The sequence below is a fragment of the Acinonyx jubatus genome, chromosome A1 (genome assembly GCF_027475565.1).
Source record: "Acinonyx jubatus isolate Ajub_Pintada_27869175 chromosome A1, VMU_Ajub_asm_v1.0, whole genome shotgun sequence".
Lineage (NCBI taxonomy): Eukaryota > Metazoa > Chordata > Mammalia > Carnivora > Felidae > Acinonyx > Acinonyx jubatus.
Genome location: NC_069380.1, coordinates 194,484,241 through 194,495,904, shown reverse-complemented (window position 1 = coordinate 194,495,904; position 11,664 = coordinate 194,484,241).

Below are 11,664 nucleotides of genomic sequence, written 5' to 3'. Positions count from 1 at the left end.
CTCCCAAGAAGCTTGGAAGGTGGCCAGTGTTACCGACCCCTTTTTACAGATGAGAAAACTGAGGCTCAGTTAAGCCGTTCCCCCTAGGCCACACAATGATCATGTTAGTCAAGGTCGTAGCCTAATCTGTCCGCTTTCGGGGTCGTGTTCTTACCCAGTGCGTGTGATTTTGGAACCTGCGGGTGGGGGTGCAAGAGGAGGACATGATAAATGAACCTGGTCTTCTCCTTACATCCTGGGTCATTTTCAGCAAAGACAGACCTAGCCGGTTTCCACTAATCCTATGGACTGCCTTACTCCACCCCTCCTCCCAAACTGTATCTGTCTCACCTTATCCGGGAGGTCCTCTCCTGTCCCATTTTACAGCTGAGGAAAGCTGAGGTTACGTGGTTTTGCTGGAGACGACCAGGGGAGGAAGTTGCTGGAGACTGAGAACCGGATCTGCCCAGGGTTTAGACTCAAACCCTCCCTCTGGCTGGAGACTCGGGAATACATACAGCCCCCCGTCAGTCATGGGTGGGGAGGAGGGGGACGGCTGGGATGCCAGATGGTTTCTGGTCAACAACACGGCCTTTGACTGCAGGGAAGGTACTTTCCAAGGGCACTCGAAGTTCCAGTCACTCCTTCTGGAGCAATCAGCCAGTCCTGCAATGCGTGGCATCCACACTGGCTTCTGCAGATGGGGCCGGAAGCCAAGGAAGACTCCCGCTGGTCCTTAGGGATGTGGCGGGGCCTTGGTGCTGAAGGCCCCTCTCTCACCTTGTCCTCACGGTCCAGTTTTCCCAGGAATCCCTTAGATGCTAAGATGGGGATTCCTGGAAATACTGTTCTTGAGGTCATGGTTTAGCAACTGGACTCACCTCCTTCCCACCCAGAGCTGTCCCCGTGGGACCTCAGCTCAAGCACAGGACGAGTATCCAGGAGAAGGCGGTGCGCTGGAGGTAAGAGGGCTTGCACGCGGTGTTCTTGACCTTTAAGCTGCTTTTTCTTTCCATTTTGTCCGATTCGTAACATTCCTGTGAGGCTGGATGTGGGAACTTCACCACCACTGTACTCTTGGGGAAATCTGTCGCGGCACTCGGATGAGGAGTGTTTGAACCAGGTCGCCGTAAAGTACATGCTTCTCCCGGTCCTCACCCCTGCCCCTCACCCCACTTCCCAGGGTGCCCTGTGGCAGGGGCCACGATAGGGCATCTACCTAATGGATAAACTAATGAACGGACGTGAATTTAACAGTTTATTAAATCAGTTAGAGAAACTAAAAACCATAAATCTTAGTTCCATTTGGAAAGCAACCACAGAAAAATGAAACTTTTTTCAATCAAAACCCAGAAGACAAAAGGCCCAGAGCGCCCTCTTGTGGTGATACCTGTCTCTACTTACTCCAGGAACACTGGGACTCTCCCTCTCTCTCTCACATGCACACACACACACACACACACACCCTGTGAATGCATTAGCCCATCCATCACCTCATTACCTGTGACGCCTCCACCACTTAGAGCTTACTTCTGTAACCTGGCTTTGTCCTCAAAGCTCTCAGTTGTGGTTGGTGAGGCTGACAGGTGAAATGACCAGCCCAAGTTCACCCAGGCAGCCAAAGGCACAGCCAGAGTTGATTCCAAGTTCGGTGGCCCACGGCGAGTCTTTAGCCAAAAGCAAAAACTACAAAAAAATAAAAATAAAGAGAAGCTCTGTCTGAACAGACGCAGGGAATGCCAGTGAGCAAATGCCCGAGACGCAAGGCAGTCCAGGCGCTGCACTAGCACTTTCTGCAAATTCTTCCTAGTGCTTCTCAATGGAGTTGGTAGGGACAGTAGGTGCCGTGGCCCCAGAATCCTCACCTGCGGGTCTGATCCCTGTACTCCCAAGGGACCGGGTGGCTCTCACCTGTGACCTGGCCTGTCTTCCCGGCAGGCCACATCCTGCCTCAGACATTTAGGAAGGATGAGATCCCCTCCCCCTCATTCACAGACTGGAGCCGTCTGAGCACGGAGCTCGCTGACTCTCTCCTAATAAATAATCGTAGCAGCTCCCACTCATTGACTGTTTGCAATCGGCCAGGCACTGTGTTAGACCCTTCACAGGCATTGTCTCACCCAGTCTCCCAACAACCCAGTGAGGAAGGTTCTGTCATTGACTCCATGTCACAGGCCAGGAAGGCAAGACTCGGACAGGTTAAGAGACTCACCCAAGATCACCCACCTGACACTGAGCTGGGAACCCACCACGTCTGTGTTTATACTTTTAACCTGCCCTTGCCCCCTCCCTCCCACTGGCCTGCCCTACCAGGCAGGGCTGTCTCCCCGGGGCTTCCCCGGGGAGGGGGTAAGACAACCCTCTGGTGAGACCCAAGCGGTCGGTTCTGTGCCCCGTGATTCTAATAAAGTGCTGGACCCTCAACTTGTGCCCTGTTTCTTTCTTGGGAACACGGGAGGAGGGGGAGGAGGAGAAGGCGGGGAAGAAGCCGACAGCCTGTTTCCGTGTGTTTGGGCTGTCGCAGCAAAGTATCAGACGGGGGCAGCTAAGACAAGAGAATTTTATCTTCTCACAGTTCCAGAGGCTGGAAGCGGAAGATCAAGGCGTCAGCGAGGTTGGTTTCTTCTGGGGCCTCTCTCCTCAGCTTGTAGGTGGCCGTGTCTTCGCTCTGTGTGTGAGTCTGTGTCCTAATTTCCTCTTCTTATAAGCCAGTCATATTGGATCAGGGACCAACCAATGACCTCACGTAACCTTAATTACCTCTTTATGATTTTTAATGTTTGCCTATTTATTTTGAGAGAGAAAGACAGAGCGCGAGCAGGGGAGGGGCAGACAGAGAGGGAGAGAGAGAATCCCAAGCAGGCTCCGTGTCGTCAGCGCAGAGTGCAATGCGGGCCTGACCCCTCGAACCGTGAAATCGCGACCTGAGCTGAAATCAAGAGTGTGATGCCTGACCGACCTGAGCCACCCAGGCGCCCCCTTAATTACCTCTTTAAAGCCTCTATCTCCCAATACCGCCACATTCTGAGTCACTGGGGGTTGGGATTTCAACATGAATTGAGCTGGGGAGGACACAATTGAGTCTAGAACACAACCCCAGCTGAGATAATCCCCGAGTGCCTTGGTTGTCAGCTATTTCCAGAGGCCAGCATAGACATCAGTCAGGACCCACCTCGGGGCAGTCAGAAGCCCCAGGAAGTTTCCATGCTATGTCTAGAAACTCGGCTGTGGATGGTTACGGACGGAAGAGTCCCACAAGGTAAGACCCCCTGGGATGGGACCAACTCGTGAACTGAGGAGCCTAGCCACGGCCACCTCTCCCCTTCAGCCCCCCAAAGTGTGAGTGACCGGGTCCAATAGGAAATCACATCTCACACAGGTGTTAGAGTTCAGAGTGAACTCTGGACTGTAGCTGTCCCATGGGCATCACGGCCAACACTCGGGGTCATTTCATTTTTTTTTTTTAACTTTTATTTATTTTGGGGAGAGACGGAGCAAGCAGGGGAGGGGCAGAGAGAGAGGGACAGAGGATCCAAAGCAGGCTTCTCACTGACGGCAGAGAGCCCCCTGCAGGGCTCGAACTCACGAACTGCGAAATCATGACCTGAGCCGAAGTCTGATACCCAACTGACTGAGCCACGCAAGCCCCCCACTTGGGGTCATTTAAAAATTTTTTTAATGTTTATTTATTTTTGAGACAGAGAAAAACAGAGCATGAAACCAGAAGGGTCAGAGAGAGAGAGAGACACAGAATCCGAAGCAGGCTCCAGGCTCTGAGCTTTCAGCACAGAGCCCGACGCGGGGCTCGAACTCACGGACCGCGAGATCATGACCTGAGCCGAAGTCAGACGCTTAACCGACTGAGCCACCCAGGCGCCCCTTTTCTTCTTCTTTTTTTTTTATTATTATTTTTTTAAATACTTGGGGTCATTTTAAACACACTCCCCCTTTAGCGTGATCCTCTAAGCTCTGCTACATTTTGAGGGAAAAAATCCAACAACCTGACCTGACAATTCCCAAATGCACAAGGCCTCCCCACGTCTCTCCTTTGCACCCCAGAACAGGCTGAGGGGAATGCCTGCAGGTCTACGCTCCACTTCTCAGGAGCCCGAGATCCTGTGAGGGCCTCTGGCCACTTGGGAGCCGCAGGGAAGGAGAGGGAGAGGCAGGCCCAGGGCGAATCCCTACGATACACTTTCCTATGCCTCCTTATCCCTAAATACAGTCCCCATCCCAGTTTGTTCAGCTTTGAAACAGGACCCAGTCAGAAGCTCACCGGCCTTGTCCTTGCTGCGGTTCCTTCTAGAACTCCCACTCCACACCCTGGATAACTTGTCGCCAGCTGCGCTGGGGCCTTCCTGACAGGGTTCCACACGGTGGATTGAGATCACCGGGCGCTGGGGGGCGGACAGGAATTAATAGCAAATAGCAAATACCCAACAGAAGGAGCCCTCTTTATTCACCTCCACACAACTCCGCCAGCCCTTACTGGGTGGGCACATGCACCTGGTGCTGGGACTGCAGCAGTAGACAAGGCAACCGGAGAAGTCCCCAGTTGTGAGGACGGACTCCTTCCCGCACACGTAAATACGAGATCCTGCGTTTCCCTTGCAGAATTTCAGCGCGGAGACCATTTCTGAACACAGCCCCAAAGTAGCAACAGCTGTCACACATCCCTAAATGCCACAGGCCTCTGTCCTGTGGAGAGAAGGAATTGGCACCCCCGGTGACAAGTCCAGGGAAATATCCCAAGAAGTATAGGCCCAGGCTCTTCTGACAGGAGAGTCTACACCTCCTTTTGCTGCTGGGAAGCCTGGACCTTCCTGCTGGAGGAGTGGCAGACGGGGCTTGACTGGGGCAAGGGAGAAAGGGCGCCCTCTTGTGGCCTATCTGGGAAAGACAAGTCTTGCTTTGGGCCTCCCATTATTATTTGTTATTATCAGTGACCATTAGCCAACCCATTTATGTACGATTTGGCGCTCAAAATGCACCTCCCATCCATGATCTCCTTAGATCCTCGCTGTGAGGTGTATATTGTCATCATACTTTTACAGAGGCCCAAAGAGTTTAAGCAATACTCGTTAAAATAATATTGCTATTATTACTAATAATAGCACCTGATTTATTGAGCCCTTACTCTGTGCCTGGCCCTGTGAATTTGTTTTATACGTATTGCTTCATTTATGAGATGTGTGGTGGTCCTTATGGTACAGATAGAGAACGGATTCCAAGCATTAGACACGTGTCCAGGGTCCCATAACTGGTAAATAGCTCCATCAGGAAGCAAACCCGGGAGAGTCTCCCGGGGATAATCTAGCACCTGCCCCACAGCCAGAACCATTTCTCATATAAACTTGGAGAGAAGAGTGTCCAATCTGGTCTTCCAGCTCCCAGAAGATTCCCCAGCTGCCGAGGGGTGGGAAGAACGCCCTGGGAGACTTCATCCACCACGACTGAACCTGCTACAGATCCCAACGTACTGTTGGCTCCAAGGGCGTGCTGTTGGCCTTGAAGCCAACAGCCCCTCGTGAGGAACCATCTTCTGCCTTCTGGTGTGCCCTGAGGAAATTGGCACCTTTAGCTCAGTAGAGAGAGATTTTATTTCCTGCTTCAAGAAGAAAGGCTCCCTGGCTCCCTGAGAGATGCCTCGCTCAGGCGGGGACAGCAGAAAGGCACCCCGAAATTACTGCAGGAGGTGATCTGACGCTCAGGACAAAGGAGGTGAAATGGGATGCTCTGGTCCCAAAATAAAGGGCTTGAAAGAAAGCTGTTGACCTTGAGGAAGTCCGAGGGAGCCCAGGGGAGGACGGTCTGGACTGCAGGGGGACTACCCACCCCAGCAGGCCTGTGGTCCTGGCTGGCGGCCTGTACAGGCCAAGGTCATGGCTGTGAAGGGGCAGTGGACAAGAAGAGGGGACCCAGGCTCGTCCCTACGTTTCAGATCCCTCTGAGGGTCATGGGAGCAAAATGGACACCAACCCGGCAGGGAGGGGATAGATTCAGACTTGCTCCTTTTATGTGGAATCCGGGGATGGCACTCAAGTGGCTCCCTCTGGGACACACAGGGACATGTCACTTGCATTCCAACCTGTGGGAGACCGGAAGGAACCACAGTAACATTAATTTAAAGACTCTCCCCTCTGACCCAAGCCATCCACCACTCCTACATCCCAGAACGGGGTGTTTCCTTGGCCTGCTCATCCCAGAACAATTTCTGACAAAGGGGCATGCGCATCTGCTTGCATACCTCCAGTGACAAGAACCTCATCACCTCAACAGTCAGCCCTATGTCCTTAGTCAGCTTGGATTGTTAGGAGGGCCTTTCCTTGTGGGGGTGAAATTCTTGTTGTTTCCCCTGGTTTCTTCATTGCCTACAGAGATTTACAAACAGTGGAGCTGGCTTCCTTGGGCTTCTCTCCTGCAGGTTAAACATACCCAGGGCTCCTAGTGGGCCTTGGAGATTGGATTGAACTTTGTTTTTCTTGCTGCACAATCAAGCCCTGATTGTAGGACCCCTTCACAGGTGCCTGGGTGGCTCAGTTGGGTAAGCGTCCGACTCTGGATTTCGGTTCAGGTCATGACCTCACTGTTAGTGAGGTGGAGCCCCAAGACGGGCTCTGCACTGACAGCACAGAGCCTGATTCTCTCTCTCTCTCATCTCTGTCTCCCCCTTGCCCTGTCTGTGCTCTCTCTCTCTCAAAATAAATGAATAAACCTTTTTAATTGACTTTTTAATGTTTATTTTTGAGAGAGAGACAGAGTACAAGCTGGGGAAGGGCAGAGAGAGAGAGGGAGACACAGAAGCCGAAACAGGCTCCAGGCTCTGAGCTGTCAGCACAGAGCCCGTCACAGGACTCGAACTCACAGACCACGAGATCATGACCCGAGCCGAAGTCGGATGCTTAACCGACTGAGCCACCCAGGCGCCCCAATAAATAAACTGTTTTAAAAAATGGTTAAGACCACCTTCTCATCTGTGGGATCAGAACCCCTTTGAGAATCTAATGAAAGCTGTCAACCAGCTCCATGGAAAACAATGCACGTCCGCACGAAATGTTACGTATTACTTTACGGGGTCCACGGACTCTAAGAACTCTTTTTTCTTTCACGTATGTCGCAGTTTCCAGGACGTGGCTGGCCTTCAGAATTAATTTATATATCTGACACATTTGTATGGAGGCCCTACTCTGTGCCAGGCACGCCCAGTTTCAGGTGCCCAGAGTGGAAGTGTGCACGAATGAAATCCCAGCTCCAAGAATTCACACTCTAAGGCAGGAGATAGACAAAAACAAGAAAAGCAACACATAGGCAAGTCAATTTTATACCGTGGCAAATTCAAGCAAGAAAATGAAACGGAGTAGTATAATAACAAGTGGCAGGACCAATAAAGGCATATTAAATTGGGAAGTCAGGGGGGGCTCGTGGGGGGTGACATTTGAATACAAGTCAGATGACAGTGGGATCGGAAGGGCCTGGGATCTTCACACAAGGAGAAGGGGAGGCTGCAGCCTGGAGTGAAGAGGGCGAAGGCTGGGGCTGAGGGGCATGGCGGGGGGGGGGGGGGAGGGGCCAGGTGGGCGGGGTCCTGGGGGCCATGCCTCTAAGGACAGTGAGTGACACAGCCAGATACATTTTAAAAGATCGCTCTCACACAGGGCAGGGGGATTGAAATGCAATCGCTTTTCACATTTTCTTTTTGTTTTGTTTTGTTTTGTTTTAAGCTCTGTGCCCAACGTGGATCTTGAACTCACAACCCGAGATCAAGCGTCACATGCTCTGCATGCACACTGGGCCCGCCAGGCCCTCCTCCCCTTTCACATGTTCTTATATCTCTATGAAGAAGCCCAGAAAAAATATAAAAGAACCTAATAACAGCGGATCCCTAGAAAAGCAGGACTTCTCAGCATTTATCTTTTCTCTGATTTTACCCACAAGTGTATATTACCTTCATTAGTTTCCTGTGGCTGCCCAAACAAATGGTCACAAACCGGGTGACCCACGGCGACAGAAATTCACTCTCCCATACTTCCAGAGGCCAGATAGCCAAAATCAAGGTGGTGGCAGAGCAATGATCCCCCCAAAGGCTCTAGGGAAGCACCTGTTCCTTGCTTCTTACACCTTCTGGTGGTTTCCTTGGCCTTAGGCCACATCACTCCAATCTCTACCCCGAACTGCCTCCTCCTTCTTCTGTGTGTCCTGTCTCCCCTGTGTGTCTCTTGTGAGGGCATTTCTCACGACTGAATCAGGGCCTACCGGGGAAACCCACGATGAGCTCTGCATCTCAAGATCCCTAAGTTAGTCACATATGCAAAAAAAAACCTTTTTCCAAACAAGGTCTTGTTCACAGATTCTAAGAATAGATCTGAACATACTTTTTGATGTTTATTTATTTTTAAGAGAGAGAGAGCACGAGCAGGGGAGGGGCAAGAGACAAAGGAAGAAAAGGAATCTGAAGCAAGATCCAGGCTCTGAGCTGTCAGCACAGAGCCCTACGTGGGGCTCGAACCCACGAACCATGAGATCATGACCTGAGCCGAAGTCGGACGCTCAGCCGACTGAGCCACCCAGGCGCCCCTGCACATACCTATTGGGTCATACCTTTCCACTCATCACAACACAGATCCCAAAGTCCACTTTAAAACTTTGTCCTGGCTCTGGGGTGGCAAACAGACTGTAGGGTGTCAGAGTGGAGACAGCAGAAGAGGGGGGATGTGAGGAGAGGTGGGTATGTGTGGGAGCAAAGGCCCATGGGACTCCAGAGGGATCAGAGGCAGGAAGGGAGGGAAGGTCAGAGAGCTGCATTCCACCCCCTCCACCCCTCCCTGGGGCTGGTTTGAGCAGACTTTGCTGCCTTCACTGAGGCTGAGAAGACTGGAGGACAAGGGAGACGAGACAAGGGACCATGTGGGTGGTTGGATGTGGGCGCGATGAGGGCTGCAGTGGCCTTTCAGGGAACAGAAACCTCAGATGGACCGACAACAGACCCAGGCTACAGAAACTCCATCGCCTCCCTGGTTTTGAAAGCTCAGCATCTCCTCATGCAAGCCTGGGCTGCAGCCACATCACCGAGGCGGCTGTGACTCAGCCTGGGAAATGTAGGTGTCTCCCGTCCTACGCTTGTGCAACCGATTCGTTTCATCTAAATGCAAGACTTCCCATCTCCGATGTGAATTTCAGGATCCCTGTGACTAATCTGGCACATAATTCCCCCTCTAAACCAGACAGGGCAGTATGCATAGTACGATCCCATTTTTGTGGGAGGGAGAAACAACTCTCCTTATGTGTATATATAATGATTGTGAATCCTTGCTGACAAATTACGTGTCCCTGGGGTCTATAATCATCGCTGCCCCCTCCTCATGTAGGCCCACCTGGGGACAGAAGCACGCATTAAAAGTGCAAGGAGATACCTACAAAGCTGTTAAGAGTGGTTGCTTCTGAGAAGGGTGTGGGAGGGAGTGGGTATTATAGAGTCTGCATTGCTTTGAATCGTCTTCAAGGAACATGCTTCTTTAATTAAAAAATATGTATCTAGTCATCAAAACTCTGGATGGACACACACCAAAATGTCAACGGCGGTTGCATCTGGGGCACGTGACCATGGGAAACTGCCTACCCTTACGCATTACAGTTTCGTGTGGTTTGAACTTGAAAGCAGTGAGCATCAATAAAGCCTGCCTTTGTAAGCAGAAAGAGCAGTTAAGACTTGCAAAAAAAAAGAAGAAGAAGAAGAAGGAGAATAAAGAGGGAGAGGTGACTCAGCAGCTCTTCTGGGATCCCCAGCAGCTTCAGCAGAGGCCCCACCTGACTCCACAAGCCCATTTTCCTCTGGGCCCCCTCCATCCCCACCACACGCACCCTTACCCAAAAGCCTGTGCCCAGCTGGGTAGCATCTGTCCTGCCTTTCCTCCTCACGGCCTCTACACCACGCCACTGCCGACCCCCATCCCACAGGGCAAGGACGTCCCCTCATCTGCAGTCTTACGGAACCCCTTCCCATGCCAGCTCACATTCCATGCTCCCAGTGACCCTGTGTGTGGTGGGGATTTTCATGCCCGTTGCACAGATATGGAAGCCGAGGCTCGGCAAAACTAAGCTCCTTGCCCGCAGTCACATGGTAAGTCTGTGATCGTACGTGGGCCCCGATTCTCAGGCCAGGCCTCGCCAGTGCTGCGTCAGTTCAAGCTCCTGTGAGGAACTTGAGTTTCAGGACCTGAAATAGACCTGTTGCATCTCGTTTAGGCACAGGAAAGAGCAGGCACGCTCCTGTTCTCTGAAGAACCTGTCCCTGCAGCCTCGCTGGCAGGCTCGGCCACAGCCGGGCACCTGAGACCTGCCAGAGCCTTGCCTGGCACAGCCCAGGCCTGGGGCTGATCCTGAAGTGAGAACAAAACGGAGGGCCGTTGGGTCCGGATGGAGAAGGGGTCGGGCAGAAAGATAGGAAAGGGGGCAGACGGCCTGCGTGCTTACAAGACAGGAGCAGGCCGACTCTGTCGCCGAGGACAGCGGGTAGGGCACGGGCTGGGGCAGAATCCTGCCTATGACTTTGATCACACGGGCCTCCGTTCTCTCATCTGGAAAATGGGCATTATAATAGCACCACCTTAGAAAATAGTTCTGAGGGCAAAGTGAGGAATCCTTGTAATGCATTCAGCACGATGCTGGGACATAACCCATGCTAAAAAACGTTTCTTACTGTTAGTAACAGGAGTGAGTTGGTCGACTCAAACCAGTTCTCTTCTTCTGGTGAACGTTTACTGAGAGCCTGCTCTGTGCCAGGACCCGGGGAGACAGAGAGAAGATAGACACAGCTGCTGCTCTCACCCCCCTCACCAGCTATCAGGGGAGGCTGGCCCAGAAGGAAACCCAGCATTCCTGTGGACCTACAGCATGGAGGAATAACGGCCGGAGTTGTGTTAGGCACGCCGTGTGGGGTCTCAAATGCCAGACTAAACCATCTGGGCCTTCTCTTGTCTGCCTGGGAGCCACAGAGGGTCCTAGAGCAGGGGAATGGCTTACCCAGCCACCTCATTTAGAAATGGAGTCTCAGTGCCTGTGGCCTGCAGGGCTCCTGAGCTGTCGAGGCAGGAACTGTGTGGGAAGAGGGTGGGGCATGGAGGCCTTCCCTGGAGTGGGGACAGTCTTGGCTGTGGTGAGGGTTGCAGGTGGACGGGGTGAGGCCACAGGGAGAGGTCAGGGAGAGGTTCAGTCCTGGAGAAAGTAACAGGGCAGGAAGCCATTTAGGCTCAAGCAAAGGCAGCATTACTGGGTCTCCCTGGGGAGTGGGGCTGATCACTAGAGTGTTCTACCTTTCTGTGTCTCTCCTTTTCTACATGGGGCAGCTAGAAGAGAGGGGGCAAGCTGTCACTGTCTGGGAGCCCCAGGATGGGAGGTGGGCAGCCTGTCTCACCTGAGGGCAGGGCAGTGGCTCTTGGGTAGCTGGAGAAAGCAAGCAGGACATCGGACACCAGAGCAGTGGCCTCAAACAGCTCTGGCCTCCGAAGCTCAGCATCCTTACCTGTCCCTGGGGATGATGACATCCTGGTGGAGGCAGTGGGTGGAGCGGAGGTGTCTGGGCAATCCCCACACCCTCTGGCTGCAGGTGTGTCGGTGTCCAAGTCGTCTTCCGCCCAGGCAGGGGCCAGCTGGGCACAGTCCTCGAGGGTGCCCGGCGGAGGCGGGCTG